Below are 16,406 nucleotides of genomic sequence, written 5' to 3' on the forward strand. Positions count from 1 at the left end.
TGCCCATTAGCGAATCTCCTCAGTTGCCTAGTAGTGTTTTGCCACACGTATATTCTTTTTTTAAACAGTTACTGTATTTCACAAAGAATCAGGCAGTTATCTGATTCTGCAGAGCTTTTAACTGAAAACAGATTCCATAAACATGTGGCAACCCCAGCATCCTCATCACTCCTGCTCAAATGGCAGTTTCCCAAGAAACTGAAGACTTGGATTTATCCTACACTTGCAGTTTTATGATAGCATTTTTTCCTGCAGTTTTTTCCACCTGTGAAGATGCTAACTCATGCTGCAGATCGTCCCACAGGAACCTTGGACACCTCCCAAGTGGCAGTTCTGCATGTGGGAGCCTAAACAGTGAGTGTTGGCAGCTGATTCAACCATGTCCTTACCCACAGACATTCGCAGCACACACGCACACTGACACACGCAGCTCGCAGCACACGCACAGCACATACACTGACACACACAGCACACATGCAACTCACACACACATACACTCACACACAGCACACATGCAGCATACAAACACACACACATACATTCACACACACAACTCATACACACCATATACACTCACACATGCAGCATACACAGCACATGCACATACAATCACACATGCAACTCATACACACCATACACACACACACATGCAGCATACACAGCACATGCACATACAATCATACATGCAACTCATACACACCATACACACACACACACATGCCGCATACACAGCACATGCACATACAATCACACATGCAACTCATACACACCATACACACACACACATGCAGCATACACAGCACATGCACATACAATCACACATGCAACTCATACACACCATATACACTCACACATGCAGCATACACAGCACATGCACATACAATCACACATGCAACTCATACACACCATACACACACACACACATGCAGCATACACAGCACATGCACATACTCACACTGCGCACACGCACACTCACAAGAACACAAGAAATAGGAGCAGGAGTAGACCATCTGACCCATCGAGCCTGCTTCACCATTCAAAACCATCATGGCTGATCTTAGGATTCAACTCCACTTTCCCGCCTGCTCACCATATCACTTGATTCCCTGAGAAATCAAAAATCTATCTATCCCAGCCTTAAATGTATTCAATGATGGAGCATCCACAACCCTCTGGGGTAGAGAATCCCAAAGATTCACAACCCTTTCAGTGAAGTAATTTCTCCTCAACTCAGTCCTAAATGATCGGCCCCTTGTCCTGAGACTGTGCCCCCGTATTTTAGATTCCCCGACCAGCAAAAGAAATATTTCAGTGTCTACCCTATCCGGCCCCTTTAGAATCTTACATATTTCAATGAGATCACCTCTTATTTTTCTAAACTCCAGAGAATTCAAGCCCAATTTACTTAGTCTCTCATCATAGGACAATCCCCTCATCCCAGGGGCCAATTTAGTAAATCTTCGCTGCACTGCCTCCAGCGCAAGTATATCCTTTCTTAAATATGGAGACCAAAACTGCACACAGTATTCCAGGTGTGGTCTCACCAAAACCCTGTACAATTGTAGCAAGACTTCCTTATTCTTGCACTCCAATCCCCTTGCAATAAAGGCCAACATGCCATTTGCCTTCCTAATTGCTTGTTGTACCTGCATGTTAACTTTCTGTGTTCCTTGTACAAGTACACCCAAGTCTCTTTGAACATCGACCCTTACATGTTTCACACCTTTTAAATAATAATCTGCTTTTCTATCCTGACAACCAAAGTGCATAACTACCCTACATTATACTCCATCTGCCATCTTGTTGCCCACTCACTTAACCTGTCTGTATCTCTTTGCAGCCTCTCTGTGTCCTCCTCACAGTTTACCTTTCCACCTACCTTTGTAAGATCAGCAAACTTAGATACAATACAGGGCGGCACAGTGGTTAGCACCGCAGCCTCACAGCTCCAGTGACCCGGGTTCAATTCTGGGTACTGCCTGTGTGGAGTTTGCAAGTTCTCCCTGTGACTGCGTGGGTTTCCTCCGGGTGCTCCGGTTTCTTCCAACATGCCAAAGACTTGCAGGTTGATAGGTAAATTGGCCATTATAAATTGCCCCTAGTATAGGTAGGTGGTAGGGGAATTGTGGGGATGTGGTAGGAATATGGGATTAATGTAGGATTAGTATAAATGGGTGGTTGATGGTCAGCATAGACTTGGTGGGCCGAAGGGCCTGTTTCAGTGCTGTATCTCTAAATAAATAAACATCACTCTCTGTCTCTTCATCTAAGTCATTAATATAGATTATAAATAGCTGAAGCCCCAGGACTGATCCTTGCAGCACTCCACTATTTACTGCCTGACAACTTGAAAATGCCCTGTTTATGCCCATTTGTTGCTTCCGGTCCATTAACCAATCATCTATCCATGCTAATATATTACCCTCAACTCCATGAGCCCTTATCTTGCCAATTAACCTTTTATGTGGCACCTTATCGCATGCTTTTTGGAAATCCAGGTATACTACATCTACTAGTTCCCCTTTATCTACCCTACTACTTATATCCTCAAAAAACTCTAATAAATTTGTCAAACAGGATTTCCCTTTAGTAAAACCATGTTGACTTGTTCTAATCATACTGTGCTTTTCTAAGTGTTAAGACTGCTTTAATAATAGGTTCTAGCATTTTCCCAATGACTGATGTTAGGCTAACTGGCTGGTAGTTCCCTGTTTTCTCTCTCCCCCTTTCTTGAAAAGCAGTGTAACATTTGCAACTTCCAATCTGATGTGACTGTTCCAGAATCTAAGGAATTTTGGAAAATTATAGCTAGCTCATCCACTATATCTGCAGCTATCTCTCTTAGAACTCTAGGGTGTAGGCTATCAGGTCCTGGAGATTTGTCAGATTTTAGTCCCTCAGGTTTCTCCAAATCTTTTTCTCTGCTGATATGAATTTCCTTAATTGCCTCTCTCTTTTTAGCCCCTAGGTTACTGTCTATTTCTGGAATGGAACTTGTGTCTTCCACTGTGAAGACAGATACAAAATATTTGTTCAATGCCTCTGCCATTTCTTCATTCCTCATGATAATTTCTCCTGTCTCTGCTTCCAAGGGGCCAACATTTATTTTAGTTACTCTCTTCCTTTTGATATACCTAAAAAAGCTGTTACGGTCTGTTTTTATATCACTGGCTAGTTTACTCTCATTCTATTTTTTCCTTTTTTTATCAACTTTTTGGTGGCCCTTTGCTGGTTTCTAAAATACTCCCAATCCTCAGACTTGCAACATTGTAAGCCTTTTCTTTTAATCTATACTATCCTTAACTTCCTGAGTGAGCCGCGGATGGGTCTTTCTGGCTGAGTTTATGTTTTTGAGAGGAATGTATTTTTGTTGAACATATTGAATTTTTTTTAATGGTTCCCCACGATTCATTTACTGCCGTACCCTTTTTGTCTATTTATCCAATTTACCTTAGCCCTTCATGCCTACGGAATTGGCTTTGATTACATTTAAGATTCTTGTTTGTGATTGGAGCATGTCACTTTCAAACTTAACATGGAATTCAATGGTATTATGATCGCTCACACACGCAGCACGCACAGTACATGCATACTCTCTATAACTGAATTGCCATCACGAATGGGAACTCCCTCAGTCTCACTTACAGCTCCTCTGCTGAACCCCTGGCTCAGGCCTGTATCACAGCACAGGCCAAGGATTGAACCCAGAGATGCTTCCTAATCTGTTTCGTTCATTAACACACTGAGCTGTGCCATTGAACTGTTAGGTGAGCATCTTTTACTTTATTCATCACCTGAGGGCTTGAAATAAAGTAGGTCTCACAGAAAGTTATCCCCAATTTCTTGAAAGTGATCTCTTCATTATGATCAGGATGTGGAGTTGAGAAAATATCACTGACATTTTATTGAGTGTCAATAAAAATTATTTAACTGGATTGACTTTGTTTTCACTCCGAATCTTACACAACAGAGTAACTATCCATTCTGAGTGTCCTCCAAGAAGACTGAGTGATACATGTATTGATTACTGTATAATTCACAACTAATCGGAAGAGGGAGAAAGGTTTATATCATACTGAGTATGGAATATTCTCACATTATAGAACAGCGCAACAGGAGCAGCAGAAAGCTTTTCCCATTTGTTTGAGCAGAACATGATACCTTGTGATATTATGAATCTATGAACAATGACTGACAAGCAAAGACACTTTGATCTATGCAGCCTGGCCCACACATCTGTGATGCCTCATGCCTCACAATATATACAGTCCCCACTGCACCCAAAATCATACAATCTCCTGGGACAGGCAGAAACCCGGATGAACAGGCAATGTTGTTAAAATAAAATCCGGGAAATTCCTCTTCGACCCAGTTAAGCGATTGTATCTGGTCCTGGAGCTCAGTCTGGACTTGATGGCACTGTGCAGTATCTCTCTTTCGTACCTCCTGTATTTTTGTCATTTTAAGCTGCAGCGCATTTGATAAATGAAACGCTCAGCAACTTGGCATTAGATTTGTTATTTTTAACTCCCATTCACCCCACCGACCAATTCCCTGAGCCGTGTAATTACCAAGCGAATTTCCGCGGGAGACATTGAGCATATTTCCAAAGCTGCAAAGGAGGGATAACTGTGACCTGGAGAAAGTTTCCGAATGCTGAGCTCTATCTCCTCCACCCTGTCAGGATGTAGGATAGTGCCGCTTCTGTACGCTCATTGCCTGATAAATAGTTTGATATTAATCAGATATGTCATACATGCATACATAAGGAGTGTGTGTGTCCTAAACAGTTGTACGAACAGGATTGTCACAGGTCCCAAACTGATTCACCAGCAGTGCATGTATTGGAGCATCAATGCAGAATGTGCTGTCAGAGCCAGGGACACTCGTGTGTTAAACAAGTGAAATTTGTTATCCCTTTAACAGTGAAACAAACTGAGTCACTTCTCTGACTATTTGCTGCTGCTGACTACACAGGCGTGAGGTTTTTAACGCGCTGTTCTCAGCACTATGCAAGAGACAGGAGAAAATATGTCAGGATTTGTTTATATAATCTGTTGCCAATCCGCTGCACTTTTCAAACTTTTTTTTTGACACCATTTCACTGGTAATTGCCCCGTGAAAGCAGAATTTGCAGAATCCCAACTGCAGCCAGTCCAAGCATCCCAGAGAGTATTATCACACGTACTAGAAATAACTTAGAAAGCAGGCGGATCCATATTAGGTAATGAATTTCAACCAGAAAGAAAGGAACAAGAAATTTATTGACAAGCTTGTGTGAGTCCCAGACCATAGAACACCCCCAGCTCCTCTCAACAATTGTGATTTTAATACTAAGCCAGCACAGGGGGTTTCAAGATGATAGATAATGATGCAATTGTTTTTTTATTCCTTCTGTCACAAGTGGAGAGAGTGGAAAATAAAAGTTAAATGCTATTAGCGATAAAGGAATGTAATAGCTGGATCAGAAATATCACTGTTTGATTTGAAGGGTGAGGCATTTACCAACCTGCCTAATAGTTTAAACCTGCTGATAAAATAGCAAAAGGACTGAGCTTATTTTTTTGGGAGGGTGGGAGGAGGAATCGTTAAGTTTGGAAAAGATAAATTCTATTCTGGGGGAGAACTTGCGCAGCTGTTTCCATTTGACGCTTTTTCAGTCTGTTGTCACAAGACTGATAGTGCAGTAATTCTTTAAAAAAAACTTTTGATGTATTTTTGACATGTTTTTCCATGAGGTGTGTTAGTATATATGTGTCCATATGCCCATGTGTATGTGTGTATACGTGTGTGTATCATCGTGCATATATGTGTGTATATATATATATATATATATATGTATGTGTATGTGCCATTACTGTATTTAGGGCTCCATTACAGCCTCCTACGGGAGAGATCATTGCACTTTTCTGCAACAGTTGGTAACTTTTATTTGGCCTCAGTCCATCAATTTGTGAGCTGGTTTCCAGAAAGGAGATTTAATCAGTGCTCCTTCTCTCTCTCTCTCTCTCTCTACTTTCTGTCTCATTCTCTCTCTAACCATTTTCCTCCTGAGGATTTCCCATCTCAGTGCAGTTAGAATGCTGAATGTGTGGTGTAGGTGGCTTTCTGTGTTCACCAGGCCCATTACATGGTTGGCAGGGTGGGGGTAGGGGTGGGGGTGGGGGTGGGGACAGAGGGTGGTGTGGTAGGGTTGGGGTTGATGGTGAGAGGGGATGGCGGGATTGGGAGGAGTGCTGTTTGCAGGGACATGAATGCAGAAAGGGCCAGTAGTTCTGAGCACCTCGAGAGGCTCATCCAAGGAATCACCTATTGGAAAGATGAACATTGATTCACTAAAAATGAATTTTCTTTGTAACTTTTGACCTTCCACCATTGTTTTGACAGGAGGGGAAAGGTCGAGAGAAGCTGGTGCTACTAACTGATGTGCCGATCTATGTGGATCAGTAAGTTTCAGGTGTCATTTGCTTTCCCAATTACTTTTCTCTTGTCTATTTCACTATTATGTTGCATTCTTTCTTAATTTGTTCATTTTTGGGGATTACGAGAGTGCAATGATTAATCTGTACATAAATCCCAGTCGAAGCTCACTGTATAGTTGCGTTAAGTTGGCAGAGATGATCCATTCATTTTTCTGAGCTACAGTTGTTTGTCTAGTCTATTGATCCCAAAATGATATTGTATATTTGTATCATTTCAGCACATTTTCAAATATAAAGTGCTTGTAATTAAGTTACCAACAAGTCCTAAAGCTGTCAGAGGAAACAAACAGTATTAAATGGAGTCCCTCCATTAACAGTCTATGAAATAGCTCCATTTGTTGCAGAACAGTTATGATCAACTAACTATGTAATATTCTTAAGGAGCTTAACAGGGTAGATGCTGAGAAAATGTTTCCCATAGCTGGGGAATCTAAATCACGGGGGTCACAGTCTCAGAATAAGGGGTCGGCCATTTAGGACTGAGATGAGGAGAGGTTTCTTCACTCAAAAGGTTGTGAATCTTTGGAATTCTCTACCCCAGAGAGCAGCGGAAGCTCAGTCGTTGAGTATATTCAAGACAGAGGTCAATAGATTTTTGGGGACTGTGGGAATTAAGGGATATGGGGATAGTGCAGGAAGGTGGGGTTGAGGTAGGTGATCAGCCATGATTGTGTTGAATGGTGGAGCAGGTTGGAGGGGCCGAATGGCCTACTCCAGCTCTTATTTCTTCTGTTCTTAACTAGCTTTGCGCTTAAACTAGATCAGTTGGGACTAAACACCACTAAATAACCAATCAATCCACAATGTCAATAAATTGCATTTATATAGCACCTTTAAAGTAGTAAAATGTCCCAAGCCACTTCACAGGAGCATTAGTAAACAAATATTGAGATGTAAATATTTGTGAATTAGCACGGATATACACATTTAGAAGAGTTTGAAGTTTGCAAGATAACTGCATTCCCAAGATTCAGGTAAAGAACACGTAGAGGTTGGAAAAGAGTGTTAAATGGCTCATTGCAGGTGGTTTCTTAAACATCTTTCAGTAGATTTTCCTCCGGATGTAAATGCATGTGAAAAATTGGATGTGAATTTGATGAGGAAAATCAGGAATGGACTTATCATCCATCAGTCTCAGCTTTACTTGCAGCTAAAATTGGTGTAAGGAAATTAATGAAAAAGATGGTACAGGTTGTGGAGGCCTTGGTGAAAGATGATGATGCAGTTGTGCAGTTTTGGACAGGGGGGCGTAAAAATATAAAGTGCTCCCTGAACTCACATTCAGAAGAGGGAGGGGGAATTAGTCAAACATAGGAAGAACAGAATCAGTTAGTACTGTGTAAAAATAATTAGTGGCTAGATTGCCCTTTATTAACACAAGTCCTACTAGACATCCTCCATACAACCTGACTTCTAAAAGCCCAGAGAGCCATTTGCAACTAATGCAAGTTCATACAAATGCTTCGATGCAAGGTGGCGAATTGTGTCTGACATTTGCCACACCAAAGCCCCCGTGGAAGAAGAGAGTCAAACTGCACTGTAATCCTCGCTAATAATGGACAGTGTAAACAAACAGTTTTAATGTACCTATTTCACAGTTACAATTGTGAATATATTCATTTGATTGTCATGTACGTTATTCTTTGTAAGTTATTGGAGTATCAAACACTTGGCACTTCTTATGATACAAGAAATATTTTATTAAATAACTAGTATATTCATGGTACTTTAAATCCTTTCACAGTTACAATTGTGAATATTTTCATTTGATTGTTAGAATTTAGTTAATTCTATTAAAATCTGATATGGATTGCAAGAGCATCAATGAACATACAGCTATGCTGTTGTAGATTATTGAGAAAGTATGAATTTTATTTCTGTGATAATAAAACTCTTCAACTGTAGAAGTGTTCAAAAGAATTGTTTCACATGAGCAATGAGGTTGGTCCAAATGCTCTGCTTTGTGCAGTTCTGTAGTTTTGTGACACATTGGGAAGTTAAGAACAAAACTGTTAATTAAGCATACTGTGTAAAATTGTCTTTTTAAAAAATCTATCAAGAAACACTTAAAGACATCTCCATATGAAGGAGGAACATTTGTTGCTCATGAAAAGCCATTCACGCATTTGTCAATTTAAACATACAAACTCGCAGTAACTAAAAGAGCAAAACGTATCTCTTTGTGTCAGTTCTGCTTTGAACCCAATCAACTCTGTCTCCTAACTCTTCCAAGCCCTCACAAATTCCAGCTTCTTACTCATTTCACAACCCCTTCCACTAACTGGCCTAAGGATCTTACAGCTAATAGCTAATGCAGAGGGGGAGGGGATAATTAGCTTTTGTAGGTTTGAGTAAAGGGCAGTAGAATGGATTTGAGCTGGTTAGGGGTGGAGGGACAAGTGAGGAGATGGATTTAGCCAGAACTCAGGAGAGAGATCTAATTAAATTTAGAGGAAACAGGTTAACTTTGTCAGGTTACAGCCTGTTTAAACTGTCAATCAAAGTTTGGTTGACTCCAGAGTAACAGACCGTGTTCTGTATCAAATGACAAATACACTAGTGCACATCATAGAGCAGATTGTGCGTGGTGATTCAAACAAGTATTGTACTCATCCAAGTATTGGAGCAAAATTCACAGATCAACATTTGGGTATTACTGTTCTGAATGGGAGTGCTTGGATGAATTAAAAAGTATGTGCCATCACACCAACAGACAAGGGCTTGAATGTGAATGTGGCATTTGGATTAGTTCACCATTCCAATTATTTTTGTGGCATTATGCGGAGCACTGTTTGCACCTCATTTCCTTAAATCTGCCCAAGTCTGTTCTCTGCGCTGAGATGGCACAAGAAGTTAATAATTAATGCTGCCATGTTAGGAGGTTTGCAGATGCCAATTTTCTGGCCTGCAAGCAAAAATAGAGATGATGACCTCCAGCTCCCTTTGCTCGTGGCAAACTCTTAGAAATTCCAATAAGTCTCATTCATATTATAATCTTTGAAAGTTTAAAATACACCCCTGCAGTTTTAGCGTCAAATGTATTTAATCCCTTAGTCTCCATGGAGTGTTCTGATGAGATAGCAGTTGAATGTTATCCATACTGTTCGCATTATCTGTTCAAATCATTTCACTCACTACAAGAATTCACATGGAAGCAGAGGTGCAGTATCATTTCATAGTTATGCTTTCAAGGCTTTGACGTTTTCAACTTTGGGCACCCAGTTATTTGTCAGGGTAGTAAATCAGCATTGATATTGTTTTCTACTTGTACAACAGGTGGGGTTTCCACCAACACTCATGGTTTAGTTGGTAGAAATCTATAACCAGTAGCCTTGACTTCAATGGAGCTGGCTACTAACTGGTACCATTCAAGCAATGCATTTTCAAACAGTTTATGCATTGTTAATTAGGAAACTTAATGGGTGTTTACCGTGCAGTATTTGTTAATAATTACTATTGCAGGGTGTGATTCTGCTCAACAATGCATTTAGCTGAACAAAATATATTCTAATGGGTGTGAAAAAAACACTGTGTCAATATAGCAGCTGAGATTTCAAATATTGGTGTGATAAATATAGTTGACTACTGTTAACATAATTCGTCAATAAGTGGCTGGTGTTAATGACTGAGTTTTGTTGTTTCTCATTATATATTTTTTTCGATATGTTTGTTCCATTCTCATTAGATGCCTGTTCCTACCATTCTGCTGAAGTGAAGCCTGCTTTCTATTTGGCTGATCAGTGCATGCCCTTTCTTTATTCATTTGTCATAATTCTGTGATTGACGGCTGAATGGCCTATGCGTTAGTCCCAACTCATGTAACTGCAGTTTAATGGATGCCAATATCATCTTTTGCTCCAATGAGCTTGTTGGGTGGGTGGAGCTTCTGAGTAGATGGGTTAAATTGAGTCTCAGTGAAGCCAGCAGAGATTATGTGTGAATGCTGAGGTGAGTGCAATCAGGTGTACTCAGGTACAAAGCTCGAGGGAGGGAGGTGGCTAATTACCTTAACACATTTAACTGTTGAGTTCTTAATGATTCTTCTCAGCTCTCCGATTATGGCCATTTTATTGCATGTAACATGAAAAATTGTTTTCCTGTATGTCACCAGTGCTGAATTTACAAACTAGAAATCTACCGAGCCACAAAGCATTGATCTATTCCTTGACGATCCTTTATTCTAATAGTTTTATTCTATAGTAGAAATAATATTGCAGCATCTAAAGGGTTAAAGTAGAAAGAGTTGTGCTGTGATATATTAGAAATGAGCAGATTAATGCATTCACACCCAGTTGTTCTGTCCACCATTTTAACTAAGCCACGTGTTAACTTTCTCCATGTGACATTGGACTTTCATATGAAGGTGGGAGTGCATTTGTTAATATCCCACAGTGCAGTTACACCTCTGAGAGGTTCAGAATCATAAAATCTCTAGTTTGAATTGCTGAAGTCTCATAAAAAGTCTTCACGTTCTGAGGACTCTTAAATATTTTAAATCAACTAATAACAATGAATGCTGGATATCTATGGCTGAAAGTTACAGTGTACAGTAGTGCTGCCACTCATGTCACATAATAAGCTGGTAGATGAATTAATACTGCCTTCGTTTGATGGCCAAGGGATTAAGCCACCATCTACTTTCACACTAATCTATCTAGAACACAATCTAGAGGCCAAAGTCCTGCAGGTCTCAGAGTACTCTGGTGCCGTTACCTGGGGGACGGGGAGATGGGACCCAAAGGAACCAGATCTCTTCCCCGATTTTAATAGGTTGTAAAATTCTGCCAGAAGGAAGGCAGATGCTTTTTGAAAGAGGTGGGACAGGCGGACTAACACTATCCATCAGAATTCCTTCTCTGTTCCGTTTCCGTTTCCCCCTCACCACAGTACATGCCTGTGTGAGCAGGCGTTCTTTGCTTGTCAGGTGGAAGTAGGGTCCAGTGAAACTTACAAAGGCTGATTTCCCTACCACAATGGACTATAGGAACAAGACTAGGCCATTCAGCCGCTCAAGCCTATCCCACCATGGCTTATCTGTACCTCAACTCCATTTACCCACCTTAGCTCCATACCTTTTGAAATTGTGATTGAGATCAACAATTGTGGAGAGATTGATTGGTGTTGAGCAAGTGAGAAATTAGAGCTTATTTTTATTCCAGATACTCAGCTGGCACAACTGATCCACTGATACTGCAGCTTAGTACCACAGCAATACCCACCTCCATCCCCATTCCCACTCTGTGCCAACTGCCCCAGTGACAGGCAACATCAACATTAAGCATCTGCCCACATACTGCTAAATATCCTTGGCCTTGACATTTGGGACAAGGTCATAGATGTGTCCATGGGCAGGTAAAAGTAGCACCTACCCCCAATCCACATTCGTTTCCAAAAGGCCCTTGTAGGAATTTCGGGCCTTAGACCCCAATTTGATACCCGGGGCTGAATTTTCAAATGGCTGGTAAGGCTGGAAAGGAGGTGGATGGCCCAATAATTTCCATCACTGTCCCAGTCTCCCGTAATGATCCTGCCTCCAGGCCAATTTTGTTCTGGGGGGGGTGGGGTGGTGACAGCTACCTGCCCACAAGCAGCTGGGTGCCAGCGGCAGCTAGCCCATTAGGCTAATCAAAGGGCCCATTCTCCACTCGCCAACTGGAATTTGCCAGTCGGAATGAGGTCCCTCACGGCGGCTGACTGGGGGGCAGCCTGCGCTCTGTATTACAATTTAACTCCCCCCACCTCCGCCCCAACCCTTGCAATCGTGATTGGCAGAGGGCCATAGCTGCGATTGCTGGCCATTCTGTAGAGGGGCTCCCTTTCCATGATGACAGCCTGGCAGCTGTGACCTCTTTGTAAGTTTACTTTTAGAAAATCTTCAGAGGATGCCTCCATCTTGAGGTGCCCTCTCGTTCTCCCCACTACTTTGGCAGCTCCCACCTCTGACGGTGGGGCTGCTGTCAGTCTCGGGAGCCCATCTGCCATTGTTAATTGGACGGTCAGCATGCACCCAAGCCATTAATTGGCCTGCTTGCCAAAACCCATGTTGGTGTCAGACACCAACGTGATGCGGGGTCAGGACCCAAAAATGTGCCCAATGTTGGGGCCCCGACCCCAAAACAACAATTCAGCCCCTGGTGTCTACTACATTAGTCGACGTGGGTAAGGGAGGGGAAACAAGCAGCCAGGGTTCCACTGCTGGTTATATCCATTGATTTCCCCCCATTTACTGGGAGGTGCACCAGTGGTGGGTGTCAGGTTAGAACACGATCAGGTGAAGTTCTGGCCGCTTGGACAAGGTACCAGAGAGCTGCTGGTACCCATCAAACTGTACCCAGCATAGCTGGCACTGCCAGGAGAACAGGATCCAAATTGTAAATGAAAAGAAAGCTGGCTGTTCTATCATCCAGCCAACCTGTCCATATGCCAAATACTAGCCTGCCATATTAGCCTCCTTCTCTTCTCCCTCTCCTTCCACACAAACCTTTTGGGCTCGAATTAACTCTGATTTTTTAATTCTTTCATGGGATGTGGGCGCTGCTGGCAAAGCCAGCATTTGTTCCCCATCCCTAATTGTCCTTGACAACTGAGTGGCTTGCTAGGCCACTTCAGAGGGCAGTTAAGAGTCAACCACATTGCTGTGGGTCTGGAGTCACATGTAGGCCAGACCAGATAAGGTTGGCAGATTTCCTTCCCTAAAGGGAAGGAAGTGAATCAGATGGGTTTAATGACAATTGATGGTAGTTTCATGGCACCATTACTGAGACCAGCTTTCAATTTCATATTTTTTTAAATTAATAATATTGAATTTAAATTCCATCAACTGTCATGGTGGGATTTGAACCCTTGTCCCCTAGGGCATTAGCCAGGGCCTCTGGATTACCAGTTCAATGACATTACCACTACACCACCATCTCCCCCTCATATACTCTCATAGTGATAGAACGGAATCAAAGTAACAGCACTAAAATCACCAAGATAATAGATATTCTTCAACAGGCATGTCTGATCCTTGTGTTTATTCCTTCATGACTTCCATTGGGCTGTGGCTAAGAGGACAGGTGAAGGACTTGTGATATAACACCAACTCCAGTGCAGTGGCCCAGAACTTTTTCCTGCCAATATATTTACATCGACACATTTCTTATTTTCCCATTAAGTTGGCTGCATGAATCTGATTGGGTATACTTCTTGCAACACATATGAATGGCGATATTTGTATGTAGCTCGTAAAAGGTGCTGGAACATAACATGGCGGTATCCCTGTCAACTTTCACTCCTTCCTCTTGGCTAGGAACCTCATCTCCACTTATTGTGCCTGATGAAGCAACAAAGATTGACATTCAGGCAAGCCCAAACTATATGGATTCAACAACCGAACCTTAATGCAATAACCAGTTCTTACCAGCTTTAATAAAACATAAAGTGCTGGAAATACTCAGCAGGTCTGGCAGCATCTGTGGAGAGAGAAGCAGAGTTAACGTTTCAGATCAGACCTTTCATCAGAACACCCAGTGTGATCATTTAGAGACAGTGGAGGGATTGTGAAAGGTGGTGAGGACGTAGAGCTGGGTGCCATCAGTGTATACTGCAGCTGTACAGAGCCTTGGTGAGACGACATATGGAGTATTGTGTACAGTTTTGGTCTCCTTATTTGAAAAAGGATATAATTATGTTAGAAGCAGTTCAGAGAAGGTTCAGTCGACTCGTTCTGGGGATGAAGGGATTATCTTATGAAGAAAGGTTGCGCAGGTTGGGCCTATACCCGTTGGAGTTTAGAAGAATGAGAGGTGATCTTATTGAAACACATAAGATCCTGAAGGGACTTGATAGAGTGGATACCAGGAGGATGATTCCTCTTGTGGGGGAGACTAGACCTAGTGGACACTGTTCATGAACAAGAGGTCTCCCTCTTATGATGGAGATGAGGAGAATTTTTTTCTCTCAGAGGGTCGTTAGTCTGTGGAATTCTCTTCCCCAGAAAGCAATGGAAGCTGAGTCATTGAATTTATTCAAGACTGAGTTAGATAGATTTTTGATAGACCCACCCAGCTGGACGATGGTGGAGAGGCGTTGGAGGAGGATGGTGTGGTCAACAGTATCAAAGCATGTTAAACAATCTACTTACAATTCAGTGTGAATTATCATTAATACTACGTAACTGTGGGTTTGGAGAAAGGGACTGTCTACAAGTTGACTGCTTGAGAATGGAATAAAGGCACTTAACATATGAAATAGGAGGGACAGTTTATTGAGCTTGATGACCTTTCCTCCTCCTATAGAAATCCTGCAACGTTGGATTACAGTGAAACCTGTTCTTACACTCTTAGAGAAATATCCTGTTCAAAGAGGGCCTTAAATTTAAATGCCTCAATTTGTTGCTGTTAATCTATGTGTTGAGAATCTTAAGTCCAGTTGTAAGAACATTGCAACTATGACCAAATTATTTTTGTCAAAAGTGATGACATTGCAACAGGATTCAGTGTATATTTTACAGGTACAGAACTCCCATGGCATTGCCTGTGGGTTGAGGAGGAGGCCAGGCTGCATGTCCAGCAGAGCCAGGCATGAGGGTGAAGGGTTGGGCAGGGTGGAGACAGGAGGCAAGTGCCAAGGCTGAGATGAAGGTGGGTTCCAGGCTGAGGGTGGGTGTTGAGTAGGTAGGTTCAGGTTGGGAGTACAATGCAGGCAAGCTTGAGGAGTGGAGCAGAGTTCAGTACATTGGGTTTCAAACTTGTACGGGTAATATCTGCCATTTTACTTCTAGGAGATGGTGACGTAGTGGTAATGTTACTGAACTGGTAATCCAGAGGCCAGGCCAATGACCAGGAGACATGGGTTCACATCCCACTGCGGCAGCTGGTAGAATTTAAATTCAATTAATTAATAAGTTCAATTAATTAATAAAAAGAAACTCGAATTGAAAGCTATTCTCAGTAATAGTGCCATGAAACTATCACTGATTGTCGTAAAAACCCATCTGGTTCACTAGTATCCTTTGGAGAAGGAAATCTGCCATCCTTACCTGGTCTGGCCTACATGTGACTCCAGACACACAGCAATGTGGTTGATTCTTAACCGCTCTCTGAAATGGCCTAGCAAGCCACTGAGTTGTCAAGGGCAATTAGGGATGGGCAACAAAAGCTGGCATTACCAGTGATGCCCACACCCCATGAAAAGAATAGAAAAAAATCTCATTTCCCTCAGAAATCGCAATGTGTAAAGCAACACTAACCATTGTTAAAAGCATTCCACTCAGTCCGAATTCGGCTGGGGAGTGTGATGGCCAGGGAATTTTCCCTTTTCCTGCAACGTGATTAGGGAGAAAAGTTTTATGCCAAATGATTGGTTATTCTGGTTGCTTTCCGCTCTCATTATTAACCAATCAGAAAGGAGGCAAAACCAATGACAGACAATGGGGGCAGAAGAAAATTGACTTACCGGCTCCGTACTCAAGACATAAGTAATAGACAAAATGACATCCAATAAAGGCATACAATATTTTATGTATATTAAGTAACATCATGCTAGTTCCTTATATGCTATTCATATTAAGTGTACATATATTAAAAAGGATAAATGCTACAAGGCTGCACTTGCAACACAGAATCTGATTGACTGGATTGCTAATCAGTTACTTAACACTACAGGGCTGATTCTGTGACCCCCTCCCCCCACCCTACTCTCATCCATCAAGGTGCTCCTTAAGCCTTACTTCGTAGGGTCTACATGTGCATTTTAAACCACGTAACTCCTATTACAGTGGAAGGTTTTGCAATTCCGGCAGAGTCTGAGGTCTCAAACAATGTGGTGTTTAAGGATGCTGCAGTCACTTCACCTTGTAATTGGAAAACTGGATGGCTTCTTGTTCAGGACGGTTTATAGTTGCCTGTTTGGATTAGGATTAGTGTGTATATCAGGCACTCA

General features: G+C 41.9%; 1 protein-coding gene across 2 annotated transcripts in view; it reads left to right on the top strand.

The window, feature by feature from the left end:
- casz1 (castor zinc finger 1) overlaps positions 1 to 16,406 on the top strand; it is a 310,863-nt gene that overhangs the window by 75,361 nt on the left and 219,096 nt on the right. For both annotated transcript variants that reach the window (XM_068016933.1, XM_068016934.1), the window contains exon 2: positions 6,388 to 6,446. The gene's annotated coding sequence lies outside the window, so the exon portion shown is untranslated. The remainder of the gene's footprint in view (positions 1 to 6,387; positions 6,447 to 16,406) is intronic.

The sequence above is a fragment of the Heterodontus francisci genome, chromosome 37, assembly GCF_036365525.1.
Source record: "Heterodontus francisci isolate sHetFra1 chromosome 37, sHetFra1.hap1, whole genome shotgun sequence".
Lineage (NCBI taxonomy): Eukaryota > Metazoa > Chordata > Chondrichthyes > Heterodontiformes > Heterodontidae > Heterodontus > Heterodontus francisci.